At 38.3% G+C, this 17,232-nt stretch overlaps 1 protein-coding gene and 1 non-coding gene across 2 annotated transcripts in view; both read right to left on the minus strand.

The window, feature by feature from the left end:
- The window catches only part of ADAMTSL1 (ADAMTS like 1), a 797,811-nt gene that overhangs the window by 777,820 nt on the left and 2,759 nt on the right, over positions 1-17,232 (minus strand). The window lies entirely within an intron of this gene.
- On the minus strand, positions 8,712-8,784 carry TRNAY-AUA. The gene has a single exon. It is a non-coding gene; the product is annotated as a tRNA-Tyr (tRNA).

The raw sequence follows: 17,232 nt of genomic DNA on the forward strand, positions 1-17,232 counted from the left end.
CACCAGAAAGTCTTGCTTGGGGAAAAGGGCAGCATGTACCCCTACTTTAAGGGGATCTTATCGAAGAAAAGAGGTTGCCTAGCTTGTCTTAGGGGAGTGGGATGTCAGACATCAGAGAAAGGTTCCCATGTAACCCTGCTGGACAGAGTAGAAATGGTGGCATGATATATGGATTGAGGAATGAAAGAGGCTCCAAACTCACATGTTCATAGCATCAATTCTGGTTTCCCTTGGCTCTAGAGTAGCATCTAAAATATCCTATCGATTCCAGAGGGACTCAGGGATCATCAGAGAAAGAGCAAATGGTGGTCTGTCTGCCAGAATGTTTATCATTGATACTGTTTGGTCAGACAGACAAGACCTGGACAATTCCCACCAGGAATCTGGTGGATGAGGCTCCTAGGCAGGTAGGTAGCAGCAAGGATTCAGAGCTCGGTCAGCACTAGCAGGAGGTACAGGCTGCCTTTCCTTCCACTGCAGTTTTTCTTTTAGGTGACCATAAACCTCATCTATGTCACAAACCAGTGGGGTGAGTAACATCTTGAGAGAGAGGCCAAGTTAGAATCATGTACCAAGCATCCTCCCCCCCTCTTCCCTGTGGTGTTATTTATACATGCTTCTCAGATAATGGGGATAGGTATACATACAATACACAATTTTGTACCCAAATTACTAACTTGGACTAAAGTTACCTGCGACTGTGTGAGTAAAAGTCGCTCAGTCATGTCCAACTCTTTGTGACCCCATGGACATAGTTCATGGAATTCTCCAGGCCAGAATACTAGAGTGGGTAGCTGATCCCTTTCACTTCTCCAGAAATCTTCCCAACCTAGGGATCAAACCCAGGTATCCCACATTGCAGGCAGATTCTGGAAGGGACTAAATTAAATTCCTGAGTCAGACCAAATAGGGTGGTGTGAGAAAAATTAAGTTTGATTATAAAAAGAATCAAAGTCACTCTTGTGCACACTTAAGTATGTGACTCACATTTGTACCCACCACATCTGTATTTGAGTAGGCAGAATTATAAAATCTGAAATACACATTTAAAAAAATACTTTTAAAAGTGTTCCATAACAATTCTATTTCATTGGAGATGATGGATATTCATTAAAGAAGCCAGGTAAATATTCCTAGCGTCTTTCCATTAAAACCATCATATATCCATGTTGATATCATACGTCCCTCTGTGTGATTTTAGGTTTTGAAACCAAAAGATCTGAACAATTTTTGTCCTAATGCTTGCACAAACATAGCCCCAGTCCCATCATTTCACAGCAAATAGATAGGGAAAAAGTGGAAGCAGTGACAGATTTTATTTTGTTGGGCTCCAAAATCACTGGGGACAGTGACTGCCGCCATGAAATTAAAAGATGCTTGCTCCTTGGAAGAAAAGCTATGACAAACCTAGACAGTGTATTAAAAACCAGAGACATCATTTTGCTGACAAAGATCCATGTTGTCAAAGCTATGGTTTTTCCAGTAGTCATGTACAGATGTAAGGACCATAAGGAAGGCTAAACACCAAAGAATTGATGCTTTTGAACTGTGGTGCTGGAGAAGACTCTTGAGAGTCCCTTGGACAGTAGGGAGATCAAACCAGTCAATTCTAAAGGAAATCAATCCTGAATATTCATTGGAAGGACTGATGCTGAAGCTCCAATACTTTGGTCACCTGATGCGAAAAGCCAGCTTATTGGAAGAGACCCTGGTGCTGGGAGAGATTGGAGGCAGAAGGAGAAGCGCGTAATGGAGGATAAGATAGTTTGGATGGCATCATCAACTCACTGGACATGAGTCTGAACAAACTCTGGGAGATAGTGAAGAACAGCAAAGCCTGGTGTGCTGCAGTTCATGGGGTCACAAAGAGTGGGACACAACTTAGTGATTGAACAGCAACAACAACAACGTAATCACAGAGTAAGTCAAATGATGGTACAGAAGCAGATATGCCACAAGTACAAAAACATACTACTATTCACAGTACAAGGAGGCACCCATCTACAGAGAACACTCAGTCAAATGTTTACTTCTATGAATATATATATTTCCCCAAGGTTTGATGTGTTTTGCACATACCGCGCACCCTGATTCCATACGGAAGAATTCCATGTACACACATTTTGAAAGAGAATATTTCTGCTCCAAAGCAGGGCTCCTCAGACTTTGAACTGTCTTGAAAACTAAACTCTTCGTATGCACATGCACTGTTTTAATTATAGCAATAGGAATGTAATAAACAGCTATACCCTAAATGGTCAAAAACTACAAACAACTTCAATTTTAAATGAAAATGCAACACCTGTCAAAGGCAAGACATGCACTTACAAGGACCATATGAGACCATCTAGAAGAATAAAATGAAAGAAATTTGTCTTATTGCAACAGGTGAAGTTTGATAAAGGAAATATATGCTTTAAATATCTAATTAAAAACAAGGCTAGTGTAGCAGGTCACCTTCCTTGGTAATTTGTGTGTGTGTGGCTTGACGATTGATCACACAGTCCTAATTACTCCAGGAGAGCATTTTAGTTTGAAAATGAATGAGATAATCTTAAGGCACATGATGTCCAGTCTTGCTTCAAGAAATCACTCGGCTAACTATCCACATATTTAATTTTAAGCATATATTATAAATATCACAAAATCCAAAAAAGATGATGACTTCCTCCAAATTAGAGAGCTCACCTTTGCCAGCAAGATAGTCTTTCACTGTAGAGCAGCAGTTAAGAGGATGGAGCACAGACCCAGACCGTTGAATTTGAAACACGGCTCTACTCCACACAAAGGATGTGACCTTGGAAAGTTAGTTAACCAACAGGTGTCTCAGTGTTCTCCTAAGATCATCTGAAATCTTTGCCATTATGACTGTTATTTACATAACAAATATAGCTAGTATCTGAGAGACAAATATTTGCTGCTGCTATACTCATATACTCATAGCCATCACCACCAGCTGCTCCACCGTTCAGCCAGTTACCCTTCATCTTCCTTCCATTCCAACAGGCAGACGTCCTAGTGTGGGGGCGGCTCTCCTTAGAGAAAACAGAACCATTGACACATATTGTGATAGCTTTTGGTCTCTCTTTTGAGTTACCTTCCTTACATTCTGGGAAATAAAGGTCTTTACATCTTTGTCCTCTCCTCTTTGACTGAAACTTATTGAATACACATTTTTTAAATTGAAGTGCCATGCATATACCATAAAATTCACCATTTTAAAGTATATAGCTTAGCGGTTCTTAGTATTTTGTGCAACCATCACCACTAAACCCAAAACCATTCCAATATCCTCCAAAATCTAGAAGCCACTGGGAAATGAATTTTTCATTCAGTATGCTTAACTATGGGGATTTATTACAATTATTGTTTCACCTAGTACCTCACTGTGGGAGAAAATCTTAGCAGCTCACTTCAAAGTTTATTTTCCCTTCCTTAAATTGCCCTAAAATATGGCTGTGCAGTATAAAGACTCAGGGCTCAGAGTTCTCTGCACTTAGGCACGTCTGTGTAACTAAGCCCTCACCAATGACTTATTAAAGGCAATATTAAATGGCAGCTTCTGGGAAAGTCCTTGTGAGCCAGCTGATTGATGCCTTTTTCTTTATTACTATCTTATTGTTTGTCCTTTCCTCCATCCCATTGCCTAGAATGAGAATCATGGCAGGAGCTCATTTAGCATCAAAACATATCCTTGAGAATGGGAGTCAGAGGCTAGAAGGATTTAAGAGAAAAATAGAAGAAGCCTGGGTCCCTGTTACCCCTGATCATACTGAATTTGAAATTTCCCTCTCTAGAAAACTTCTTTTACATAGGAGAGAAGCTAATGTCTATGTTGATGCCACTATTTAGGGAGGTTTCAGTCACATACAATAAATCTGATCCTAAGTGATGCAACCTTTTAGCCATATTCCCATCAGGGTCAGACGTTTTGAGATGCCAATAAGGTAGGGTTTTTGAAAAGCTTAGGCCAATTTTTGTTGTTGTTGTTCTTTATAAGAATTATACCAAATTGGAGTTCAGCACAGGACATCACAGTTTCTAGAAACTTATTTAATTTAGCTTCCTACATATATTCTCCATATACTCACTCACTCGCAGTGGGCCATATATGATGCATGAAGATCCACAGTCCCCACAGAAATTTGGAATACTAACCGAAACAGTAAGTAGTGAAACTTTCAAACCAATCTACTAAACTGTACTTTCAAACTGGAAGCAAGCAGCTACCTCAACATACATACATCCACACTCAAACCCATTGAAGGGCAATGGAGTGTGCAAAGGCATAACTCTATATGGGAATCTAACTGCAAACTATAAATATAGTATATATATAAATAAAATTATAATTTTAGTTTGCAGTTATGTATATATATATACACATATATGTATGAAGCCTGCCAGGCTCCTCTGTCCATGGAATTTTCCAGGCAAGAACACTGGAGTGGGTTGCCATTTCCTACTCCAAGGGATCTTCTGGACCCAGACATCAAGCCTTCACTTGCTGCATGGGCAGGTGGATTCACTACCGCTGTGCCACCTGGGAAACTACTACTTAGACTATTGTGTTGAATATAGTAGGTGCTCAGAAATTGTTGGTGAAATGAATCAGTATTCTTCATATGTGGACTGTTTCAATCATTTAAATAACAGATCAGTTTTGTGACCTTGGGTAAATTCCTTTTCATTTTCATTTATTCACCTGTTGGGGTGAGGGTGGGAATTATTTTCTTCCAAGGATTAATGAGATAGGTATGCAAAGTGACCTAGGCAGTACCTGGTGCAGAACTGATCGACAATAAATGATGATTGGCATTCTCATTACAATTGTTACTCGTATTTTTATTGTTTTTACATCATGATTACTCTGCTTATGGAGAAGGCAATGACAACCCACTCCAGTACTCTTGCCTGGAAATCCCATGAATGGAGGAGCCTGGTAGGCTGCAGTCCGTGGGGTCGTGAAGAGTCAGACACGGCTGAGCGACTTCACTTTTACTCTGCTTAAGAGTCTATTTTGTGTGCTGGGCAAAGTGATATAAAACATAGTGTGTTAGTCATTCAGTCATGTCCAACTCTTTGTGACCCCATGGACTACAGCCTGCCAGGCTATTCTGTCTATGGAATTTTCCAGGCAGTGGATAGCCACTCCCTTGTCCAGGGAATCTTTCCGACCCAGGGATCAAATCTGAGTCTCCTGCATTGCAGGCAGATTCTTAACTGTATGAGCTGCCAGGGAAGACATAGTCCTTGCTCAGAAGATTTCCAAGGGAGATGGTCTATGTATAAGAAAAGATGACTGAGGATGCAAAATAGAGAGATGCTTCAAGCAATGGACAACATTCTTGGAACAGGAGCCCAGAATTAATTCCTAGTCTGATTTTTTGAATCCCTGTGCTCCATTACACTTTTGGCCAAATCCTTACTTCCCTATTCCCCTACTCCCTTCTTAGTTCTTCCATCATATCCTGCTCTCTGAGATCTCATGATTTCCTGTCTGTTTCCCCAGACTTGCATTCATACACCACTCTTGGCAGCTCGGGATGACCTGCATAGTAAGAGGCTGGTAAGGAACTGTCCTGAAGCTTGAGCCAAGCACTCGCCACATCTGTTTAGTGTCCTTTGGGCAGCCCAAGAAGGCAGGGCACTAACTGCTTCCATGATCTAGGACAGTGAGTCCTGTAGGAGTTCAGACAGCAAGCTTCCTGGAGCAGGGGAAAGAGAGTTGGGTTAATATATGAAGGTCTAGTGAAGAGGGGAGGAGGATATTCCAGGAATAAGATGCCCTGGGAGCAAAACACTGAGCTGATCATTTGATATGGGAACAAAGTATGGTCTGAGTAAGCTGGAGTGAAGAAAATCTAAATGTATGTCATCAGAAATAAGTTAGAATTAAGTACATGCCACACTAATGGTTTTTGACATTAAACTCTGTTTGAGGAACTAGACTTTCCCAGAACACATAATTAGCTTTGACATACAAGTGCTCATTATGGGAAAGGCAAAATGAACCTTTAGGAATATTATGTTTGTGAAAGTTAATGGAGAATGAGTGGGCAGTCAGTTATTGTGAAGAATTGGAAGGAAAATGAGTTTACAATGGGAAGATCTGACTCCAGAAATACATAATTGGTTTTTCCATAAAAAATGACTTGAGTAGAGTCAAACAATATTCAAATCAAATAAAAAAGAAACTGCAGTGGTAGCAGCCTGGAGTTAGTGCCCTGGGACGTACACCTGTTGCACCATGACACTCGCTGTCCATGCAAGGCAGTTTGTGCTGTGTTCTGTGCATACCCTTGCAAGCAAAGGCACTGTGAGACTTCCAGCATATGAGCTGAATGGATCGCAGCAGTTACCATTGCTGCTGGGACAGCTGCAACTGGTTATCCAGCTTACAAAAGATTTTATGTTAAAGATCATCACAACAAATCTATGGTAAACCCTCACATCCAGAAAGACAACCCCAAGGTAGTACATGCTTTTGACATGGAGGATTTGGGAGATAAAGCAGTGTACTGCTATTCTTGGAGGTTCAAAAAATTTCCTCTCTGTGATGGATCTCACACAAAACACAATGAAGAAACTGGAGACAATGCGGGACCTCTGACCAACAGGGGCCCTGTATCAACCTAGAGGGGTGGGATGAGGAGGGAGATGGGAGGGAGGTTCAAGAGGGAGGGGATATGTATACCTATGGCTGATTCATGTTGAGGTTTGACAGAAAACAACAAAATTCTGTAAAGCAATTATCCTTCCATTAAAAAATACATAAAATTTTAAAAAAGAATAAAGACACTTAAATGGACATTTTTGATGCTGAAAACCAACTTGTTATGATTTTTCCTGACTATTTAATTAGAATGACTACCATTTCTGTCTAATTCACCTCCCTTGGGCGCTAGAAGTGGTATATTGCAAACTATAGCTTTCATATTCAAGGCCTTTGCCTTACATGTCGAACCATTGCGGTGCACATTAATGTGGAAACAAAAAAGGGAAAAAAAAAACTGTTAAGGAATTTGAAGTTTCCATTAAATATCTAATTTGAAACATAATATCTAAGGCTGCAGAATCATTCAGAGCATGTTTAGTTTACAGGTCAGGATGGACCAAATAATGCCATTTGCAGCAACATGGATGCAACTAGAGATGATCATAGACGAAGTAAGTCACAAAGATAAACACTATCTCACTTACATGTGGAATCGAAAATATGACACAAATGATCCTATCTGGGAAACAGAAACAATCATGAACATAGAGAACAAGCAGTTATTGCCAAGGGGGAGGGTATTAGAGAAGGGAAGGAGTGGGAGGCTGGGGTTAGGAGATGCAAGCGTTCATATATAGCATGGGTAAACAACACGGTCTTACTGCATGACACAGAGGCCTATCTTTAATATCCTATAATAAACCATAACAGAAAAGAATAAATACGAAAAACACATAATGGATAAATATGTAAACTGAACTACTTTGTTGAAAGCAGTAATTAACATCATAAATCAATTATATTTCAATAAAAAAATAAAATGTCAGGAAAGCAAGGTTCAGAAAGTTACATGACTTACCTGAAGTCTTATTGTCAGTTGGAAATAAAGCCTCAAACCAACAACACAGCCACTTCTCAGGTTTTAGTCTCTATAAGCGACACTTGTACATTGAATTCCACATTTTTAGTTTTGATAAAGCAATTTAATTGTATATAAAGGTATTTTCTCTTGGCAAAAGTTACATACATATACTTAAGTAATACATACATTAATTTTTTTCTTTCAGTAGTCATTCTCCTCTTTGTCAATATCAAGTTAAAATCAAATAAGATAATACAAAGGAATAATAAAATGTGCTCCTTTTCAAAACTTTTCACTGAGTATTTATGCTGTTTTTTTTTAATTGAAGTATAGTCGATGTACAATCACGTGTACAATATCAGTTCAGTTGCTCAGCCATGTCCAACTCTTTGCAATCCCATGAATCGCAACACGCCAGGCCTCGCTGTCCATCACCAACTCCCGGAGTTCACTCAGACTCACATCCATCGAGTCAGTGATGCCATCCAGCCATCTCATCCTCTGTCGTCCCCTTCTCCTCCTGCCCCCAATCCCTCCCAGCATCAGAGTCTTTTCGAATGAGTCAACTCTTTGCATGAGGTGGCCAAAGTACATAGGATTCATAATTTTTAAAAGTTATAATCCATCTATAGTGATTATAAATATTGGCTAGATTTGTTGGCTATATTCTTCATGTTGTACAATATATTCTTAGACCTTATTTAATACCTAATAAAATACCACTGAATAGGGTGTTGCCTTCAGCTTCTGATGAACTGAAGCTTCCCAGGTACACTAGTGGCAATAAAATACCACTCCCTCCCTTCTCTATACCTAATAGTTGGTACCTCTGAATTCTCTACCCCATATTGCCCCTCCTCTCTTCCCTCTCCCTACTAGTTTGTTTTTATATGTTCAGTAGTGTCATATTTTTAAATTCCATGTATTAATGTCATATTTTTATATTCCACATATTTGTCTTTCTCTGACATTTTACTTAGCATAAAATCCTTCAAGTCCATCCACATTTCTGCAAATGGCAAAATTACATTAATTTTTTTATGGCCGAGTAGTATTCCATTGTCTCCTCCATCCATGGGGTTTTCCAGGCAAGAATACTGGAGTGGGTTACCATTTCCTTCTCCAGGGGATCTTCCTGACCCAGGGATCGAACCTGGGTCTCCTGCATTATAGGCAGATGCTTTACCATCTGGGCCACCAGGGAAGTCCAGTGTTCCATTGTGTGTGTGTATCACACCTTCTCTATATACTCTTCTGTTGATGGACACCAAAATTGCTTCTATATCTTGGCAATTGTTAATAACACTGCTATGAATTTTGGGGTACATGTATCTTTTTTAATTAGTGTGTGTTTTTTCCAAAATATATGCCCAGGAGTGGAATTGCTGGGTCATGTGATTGTATTACAGCTTTATTTTTAGCTTTTTGAACAAAAATATGACATTATTATTTTTTACCTATAAGTTACTATAACAAAGACAAAATCGTATACAGGATTTTAAAATCAACATGTAGAGATTACATCTATTCAATAATATTATGTTGTAAATGATGTTTTAAGGTTTTGCTTCAGATGGCCAATCTAATTAAGGACTGTTTAAAGGTCTACATTTTTACCTACTCTGAAACAGAACCTAGTCCTCTAAAAAAAAAAGGTCTATCCATATAAGAAAATTAAAAAAAAAAAACCTCTAAGAGGATGTGCTACATCAAAGTGACATTTTGCCCCTACATACAACCCACAGTATCCTCTCATAGCTTCTTAAATTCAGGTAAAAGAATTTGTACTCTTATTCACATAATTCCATTAGGTTGTCTTCTAACCTCCCAGAAACTACTCAGCACCACCCTATGCAGATATCTAGTCCAGCTGCCAGAGGAGTCAGTAATCACTCCTCTCTACTTGCCTTTAGCTACTGATGGACTGAAGCTTCCCAGGTGGCACAAGCGGCAAAGAACCTGCCTGCCAGTGCAGGAGACCTAAGAGATGCAGGTTCAATCCCTGGGTCAGGAAGATCCCCTGGAGGAGGGCATGGAAACCCACTCCAGTATTCTTGCCTGGAGAATCCCATGGACAGAGGAGCCTGGCAGGTTATAGCGCATAGTGTCGCAAAGAGTCAGACATGACTGAAGCAACTTAGCAGGCACACACATAGGCACTGATGGACCACGCATCCACACACAACTAAGTCATAAATGGCATATTAAAGATAGGCATTTAAACCCATGACACATGCTGGTAGCTTGAACGGTAACTTATAAACAGCTAAGGAACTCCTTTAAAAGTGATTTGTCTTTCCATGAGATGAATTAGCTCTTTATATTAAGGAAGCAATAAATTATTCTTTGGTGCCCCAAGTGATTTTCTGAGGTGTAATTTACATTACAGTCCATAGAGTTAGCTTAAGCTTACTTGGAAAGTTCTGAAGTTAAGCAGCAAACAGTCAGCTCCTCACATTTATAACTTTCACTAAAGATAATTGATATTTACTTTAAAGTATGTTAGTTTACTTTAGGATAACTATAAGTGGAGACTACCTCAGGAATTGGAATACTCGCTTACAGGAATAAAGCTGAATTCATGCCTAGAATGGTTTATTTAATATTGAAATTTCACCATTCCTGGCAAAGACTTTTGGGGAACAACCTGACAGTATGAAACTTGAAAATGTGCACAAAAAGAGTCCTAAATTTCACACGTGTAGTTTATGTATTTCTGAACTGATGTTAGATCTTTAAAAGAGAATTATGCTTTATTTAATTTCAGAGGTTGTTTGATCTTAAAAATCTACTCTCATGAGATTTAGGATTTTTAGTGCTTCACATTTTATTTGGGTGTCTTTTAGATTCATCTTGTTAGCTATTTGTTGTTTGGCGGTAACAACAGAATCCTAGCAAATGGAGGACAACTCAGCAAGTAGGAACTGTATAAGCTCTATGTAAGTTAGAAATGGATATAGAAAAAAAAAAACAACTTTTTCTTCAATGATAATGGTTTTTGCAGTTAATTCCAAAGGTCAAGTGTGAAAAAGTAGTCCCTCTCCTTAAATACCGAGATTCATCATCTTGACATTATTTACTAGAGTTGCAGTTCATGAACTGATAGGAGGCCCCACGGTCTTGTGGTCTGTTGTCCTACATCTGACTACTCTTTAATTATATTATGAGGCAAAAATGTGAATAATGTGCATATTAAATCCTGGGCGCCAAGCTTTGTCACTTTATGTTTCAATGATTTGTCAGTTCAACCACTGCTAATAAAAACAGCATTTATTTTGTGCTAATTATTTGCCAAATATTATCCTGAAGGTTTTATTATGCATGTACTTATAAATACTTGAACCATAAAAAAACTGCAGTGAATAATAAAATAAACTTTTCTGTAAACCACTTGCTATTTAAATATATATTACCATTTTACCATATAAAGATAAAGTAAGCTACGTACACCTTCCCAACCCAAATCTCCTTCTTCTCTCTCTGTCCAGAGGGCCACCAACATTACAAGGCTGGAGCATATCTTTCCCACCTCTGTTTTTGTCTATAACTGTTTTCTAATCTATCTAATAAATATTTATGTAATATTAAAATTGATATAGACTGCATCCATGAAATTGAAAGACACTTGCTCCTTGGAAGGAAAGCTATGACAAACCTAGATAGCGTATTTGAAAGCAAAGGCATCACTCTCCCAACAAAGGTCCACATAGTCAAAGCTATGGTTTTCGCACTAGTCATATATGGATGTAAGAGTAAGACCATAAAGAAGGCTGAGCGCCAAAGAATTATACTTTCAAACTGTGGTGCTGGAGAAGACTCTTAAGAGTTCCTTGGACTGCAAGGAGATCAAACCAGTCAATCCTAAAGGAAATCAACCCTGACTATTCACTGGAAGGACTGATGCTGAAGCTCCAATACTTTGGCCACCTGATGTGAAAAGCCAATTCACTGGAAAAGACCCTCATGCTGGGAAAGACCGAAGGCAAAAGGAAAGAGGGCAACAGAGGATGAGACTGTTGTATGGCATCACCAACTCAATGGACATGAATTTGAGTACACTGGGGGAGATAATGAAGGGCAGGGTAGTCTGGGGTGCTGCAGTCCATGAGTGTGCAAAGAGTTGGACTTGACTTGGTGACCAAACAACAAAGTAGTATCATATTATACAGTGGTCTCATCTTCCCCCACAACATTATATTTTTGAGATGTATCTATACTAATGGATGTGGAACTAGTCATCTATTTTAATTGCTTTGAAAGCATGTTATTATAAGAATAAACCACAAGATACTTATCCATTTACCTTCTGATGGATATTTAAGATTTTCTATCAACTTTAGGCTATAACATTCAATGCTGTATTAAACATATCTGTGTTTCTCCAGGGTAGATTCCTAAAGAGAAATCAGTGAGAAGTAACACGCGTTCATATTCAACTTTATAGACATTGGCAAGTAACTCTTTAAAATAGCTACACCAATTTATACCCCAACAGCAATACAGGAGTATTTCTTATTACTTCTTCCTCACTGAGACTGCCTTTGTCAGTTCTTTTCTTGTTGTTTTTGTCAATCCAATGGGCATCAAACGCCATGTCCTTGTTATTTTAATTTGTAAATCCCTGATGACTAATATGGTTGAACATATATTTAATGAGTATTAGTTATTTATATCTCTTTCTGATGATCCTTGCTGTTTTTCTCCCCACTGGACTGTCTTTTTAAATATAAATTCTAGGTGTTCTTTACATATTACACGTATTACTTTTTGCCCCAGTTATATACATTGCAAAAAATGTTTTCCAACTTGTGTCATCTTTTCATTGCCCATAAAATTTTAGACATTAAACACTTAACTACATATTAAATTTTAATCTAATTTAAAGCATCAATATTTTCTTTTACAGGTTGGGCTCTTTATGTCTTAGGAGAATCTTCCGACTGTGAAGTCATAAATAAATTCTACATTTTCATTTACAAGTTTTAAAGTCATAGTGAATGTTTGTTGATTAATACATCTTTTCCCAATTATTTGTAATACTTCTGTTATATGTGTGTCTATAGGATTCTTACTCATCTATGTTGCTCTGTTAGCCTATGTTCTAAAATCACACTGCTTTAGTTTTTACAGCTTTGTTGTGAGTCTTCATATCAGTAGGGCATGGCTCCATCTCTTTTCTTTTTCAAAAGTATACTCTGCTTATACTAGATATATTTATTAATTTGTGGAGAATTTGGAATCTTTGTGATATTAAGACTTCCCATTCATAAACACTGCATATCTCTTCATTTATTTGTCTTTTTAAATCACTCAGTCAAGGTTTATAACTTTATCCTGAGAAATTTTGATCACAGAAATTATATATTATGGTATAATGAAAAGGGGGTATTAACACAGAAACTCAACCAAGTGAAGAGAAAGCCCATCCATCATGCATGCACACAATTAGCCCTCAACGTTTTCTACAGAATCCATAGACACAGTCTCTGATGCTTCAGTTAGTTGCTTAAGGCAAAAGACTCACTGGCCTCCTTGGTTCAGTTCAGTTCAGTTCAGTCGCTCAGTCGTGTCCGACTTTTTGTGACCCCATGAATCACAGCTCACCAGGCCTCCGTGTCCATCACCAACTCCCGGAGTTCACCCAAACTCATGTGCATCGACTCGGTGATGCCATCCAGCCATCTCATCCTCTGTCATCCCCTTCTCCTCCTGCCCCCAATCTCTCCCAGCATCAGGGTCTTTTCCAATGAGTCTACTCTTTGCATGAGGTGGCCAAAGTATTGGAGTTTCAGCCTCAACATCAGTCCTTCCAATGAACACCCAGGACTGGTCTTCTTTAGGATGGACTAGTTGGATCTCCTTGCAGTCCAAGGGACTCTCAAGAGTCTTCTCCAACACCACAGTTCAAAAGCATCAGTTCTTTGGTGCTCAGCTTTCTTCACAGTCCAACTCTCACATCCATACATGACTACTGGAAAAACCCTAGCCTTGACTAGATGGACCTTTGTTGGCAAAGTAATGTCTCTGCTTTTCAATATGCTATCTAGGTTGGTCATAACTTTCCTTCTAAGGAATAAGCATCTTTTAATTTCATGGCTGCAATAACCATCTGCAGTGATTTTGGAGCCCCCCAAAATAAAGTCTGACACTGTTTCCACTGTTTCCCCATCTATTTCCCATGAAGTGATGGGACCAGATGTCATGATCTTCATTTTCTGAATGTTGAGCTTTAAGCCAACTTTTTCGCTCTCCTCTTTCACTTTCATCAAGAGGCTTTTTAGTTCCTCTTCACTTTGGTTTTAGGAAAAGCAGAGGAACCAGAGATCAAATTGCCAACATCCGCTGGATCATGGAAAAAGCAAGAGAGTTCCAGAAAGACATCTATTTCTGTTTTATTGACTATGCCAAAGCCTTTGAGTGTGTGGATTACAATAAACTGTGGAAAATTCTGAAAGAGATGGGAATACCAGACCACCTCACCTGCCTCTTGAGAAACCTAGATGTAGGTCAGGAAGCAGCAGTTAGAACTGGACATGGAACAACAGACTGGTTCCAAATAGGAAAAGGAGTACATCAAGGCTGTATATTGTCACTCTGCTTATTTAACTTATATGCAGGGTACATCATGAGAAATGCTGGGCTGGAAGAAGCACAAGCTGGAATCAAGATTGCCAGGAGAAATATCAATAACCTCAGATATGCAGATGACACCACCCTTATGGCCTCCTTGGTAGCTGCCAGCTAATCAGCAAGAAATGAAAAGCACAGCTTGCTATTGCAAACAATCAGTGTTATTTATTTTTTTCTCCCTCTCCCTCTTTTTTCTTATTTAAATTCTGCTTTGCCTTCTTTGGATACAATTAATTACTGATTTCATCAGCTTTGTCTATATATAAGGAAAGAACATGCTACATATGAACTGTTTATCGTTGAGTTATTCATTGATACTCTTATTCATATTTTGTATCTATTTCAGATCTCAGTTCTTAGAGTTTTATTGCAAGTATAAGTAGTATCTTTCAAGAATTACAGTCCTGATTGGTTATTACTACTGTAAGATGAAGCTACTCTTGCCTCTCTTGAGTTGTTCTGAGGAATCTGTTATCAATACCTTAGTTAAGTGTTTAGTGTGCATTTGGTCTTCTGTAAGCTTTCTCCTTTTCATAGAAAATGTAGAAATATCATAGGTTATTAGTTTAGAATACAAAAAAAATCAGAAAATGTGAAGTTATGTAAATTATTCATATGGAGAACCTTAAGTATTTTTGATAGTTCATGACACGTAGAGTCATAATGAATCAGAGAAGTCCTGCCAACACTGGCAAATAAAACCATTTAAAACCCTTACACAGTGACATATTACACATACTTTGCAGGGTGTTCTGATTTTTCTTTTGTGATGTCATATTACATAACTCAAAGTAGCAAAGGTACTAAAACTAAATCCAGTCTTTCTATCTCCACATATTTTCCCAAGAAGGAATTTTGGTAGCCAGTTCAAGTAATACCTACAAGCATGACACAGATAGCAAAGATGGAATTGGAATGTACTTCCACTTTCAAAGCATCTGGCTCCTTCAAAACCACTGCACACTTCTCCTTTGCATATAATTAGTTAAGAAAAAAATATGGTGGTCACTAAATACAAGGCTTTATGAAGCTAGAAGTAACTTTGAGCACAAGGAGGTTTGAGTACATGTGCAAGGGGACAAATAGATCAAACTTTTGTTTGGGGAAAAGGTAAGACTGTGCTGAATGAATGCAGGTGAGAAGATGCTCAATAGAGAGCAACAAAGTGAGTCACTCTTAGTAACTTGCTTGCTCTTGACACATTTCTTTCTTGGAATTTATGTTCACTAAATATTCTAAAATGGTAGCCAGCTTAGAAATATAATTAAGAAATTATTATCGTCAGACCTTAGCAGTTAAATTCTCATGTTTCCTCTCCCTTGGCAGAGTTGAAAAAGAGGCTGGTAAACACCTTGAGAACATATGGAAATAATTATAGTCCATTTTATCTAACTGTTGGTTGAACTAATTTTTTAGTTCATAGAAACGAAACTTGTACCCCTGCACTCCCTTCCCCAGCCAGTCTTCCCAAGTGAGGAAGAAGAAATAATTTAAATTAAAGCAGAACTGTTTTTAAATAAACTGCTTTTTTTTGTTTGTTTGTTTCAGTTGAGCTTCAGAAAATTACTGACTTGACCTTAAACACAATCTCCATCTTTTCACACAGTCTTTAAAGATAGGAGTTTCTCTAAATCATCTCTTGAAAGTTCACCTCTATTCCACAAATGACACCTCTATTTTACCAGTCATGAAAAGGAACATGGTACCTTCAATTGGAATACATTATAATAAATTATTTAAATAGGATGTTTCCCTGGTGGCTCAGACGGTAAAGCATCTGTCTACAATGCAGGAGACCCGGGTTCGATTCCTGGGTTGGGAAGATTCCCTGAAGAAGGAAATGGCAACCCACTCCAGTACTCTTGCCTAGAAAATCCCATGGACAGAGGAGCCTGGTGTCCATGGGGTCGCAAGGAGTCGGACACGACTGAGCAAGGGAGAGCAGTGGCTTAAATAACGTTCTGTGAACCACAAACCTACATGCAAGCAAGGTTTGCACTAACTATATACTGAAGAAAATTTCATTCTGTAGTGAATTTCATGTTAATTTTTATCCTGACTTTGTTGTATACAGCTGACAACGCAAACTTATATGATCTGTATCTTGACTATTCTGATAATGACTAACAGCCTTTGACAAACAAGCTCTCTCTGCATATGACACAAATCACATACACGCAAGGTTTCAGGCGAAGATTAGAAGTTTGGTCTCCTGCCATGGATTCTAGAAGAATGGCTCACTTATACTGCTTTTCCAAGTGTGGTGAATGGAATTAGCCCTCTTAGAGAAAGCTAACAGAAAAGGTTTTCGAATGCAACGTGAAAGTAAACTCATGACAAAAACCCTAGTTGAGGAGGAGTCGAGAAAGAGTCACTTAAAAGTCAAAACGTGACCTCCCCAAATTAGGCTTTTAGGTGAAAGAGTTCCACAAACAAGTGGTAAGTAAGGGTGGTATGGTTTTCAAAAGTTATTTGAAAGGGTAAAGAAATAGTATGAACAAAGAAAAATTACAGACCTAAAAAAAGATGGGGATAATTTTACCCAGAAGTATGACAAGCTGTTTCCCACAGTTAATTCTCCTTCCAAAATGTTAGACATATTGGGGATATATTTGTTACTTCCACAACAATAAATTCTAGTAGGCAAACATCCTCAAATTCACATTCTTTATTATAAACCCATACAATGGCTTGAAAGGACCATATGGAAGATAATTCCAAACAGTTTTTCATCACCTCATTAAAAACTGAAATATTTCATACCATTTTAACAATAATCACTTTGCATTTAGAAAGATTTTCATGTATAAAGCTTTTTCGATGCGTAGTCTGTGATAGAATTCTTACAGTGTTTTTGATTAAAAAAAAATGTTAACCACAGGGCAATAGGGAATAGTAGTGGTGGTTTTTTTCCATCAACAAATACTTAACACAACTAATTTATCATACACAAGAGCCGGGGAGATGCCAAGAAGGTGAGAATCTACAAGGATCCTGGCCTCAAGGAACAGAAATACTAACC

Source organism: Oryx dammah, unplaced genomic scaffold (genome assembly GCF_014754425.2).
Source record: "Oryx dammah isolate SB20612 unplaced genomic scaffold, SCBI_Odam_1.1 HiC_scaffold_1, whole genome shotgun sequence".
NCBI lineage: Eukaryota > Metazoa > Chordata > Mammalia > Artiodactyla > Bovidae > Oryx > Oryx dammah.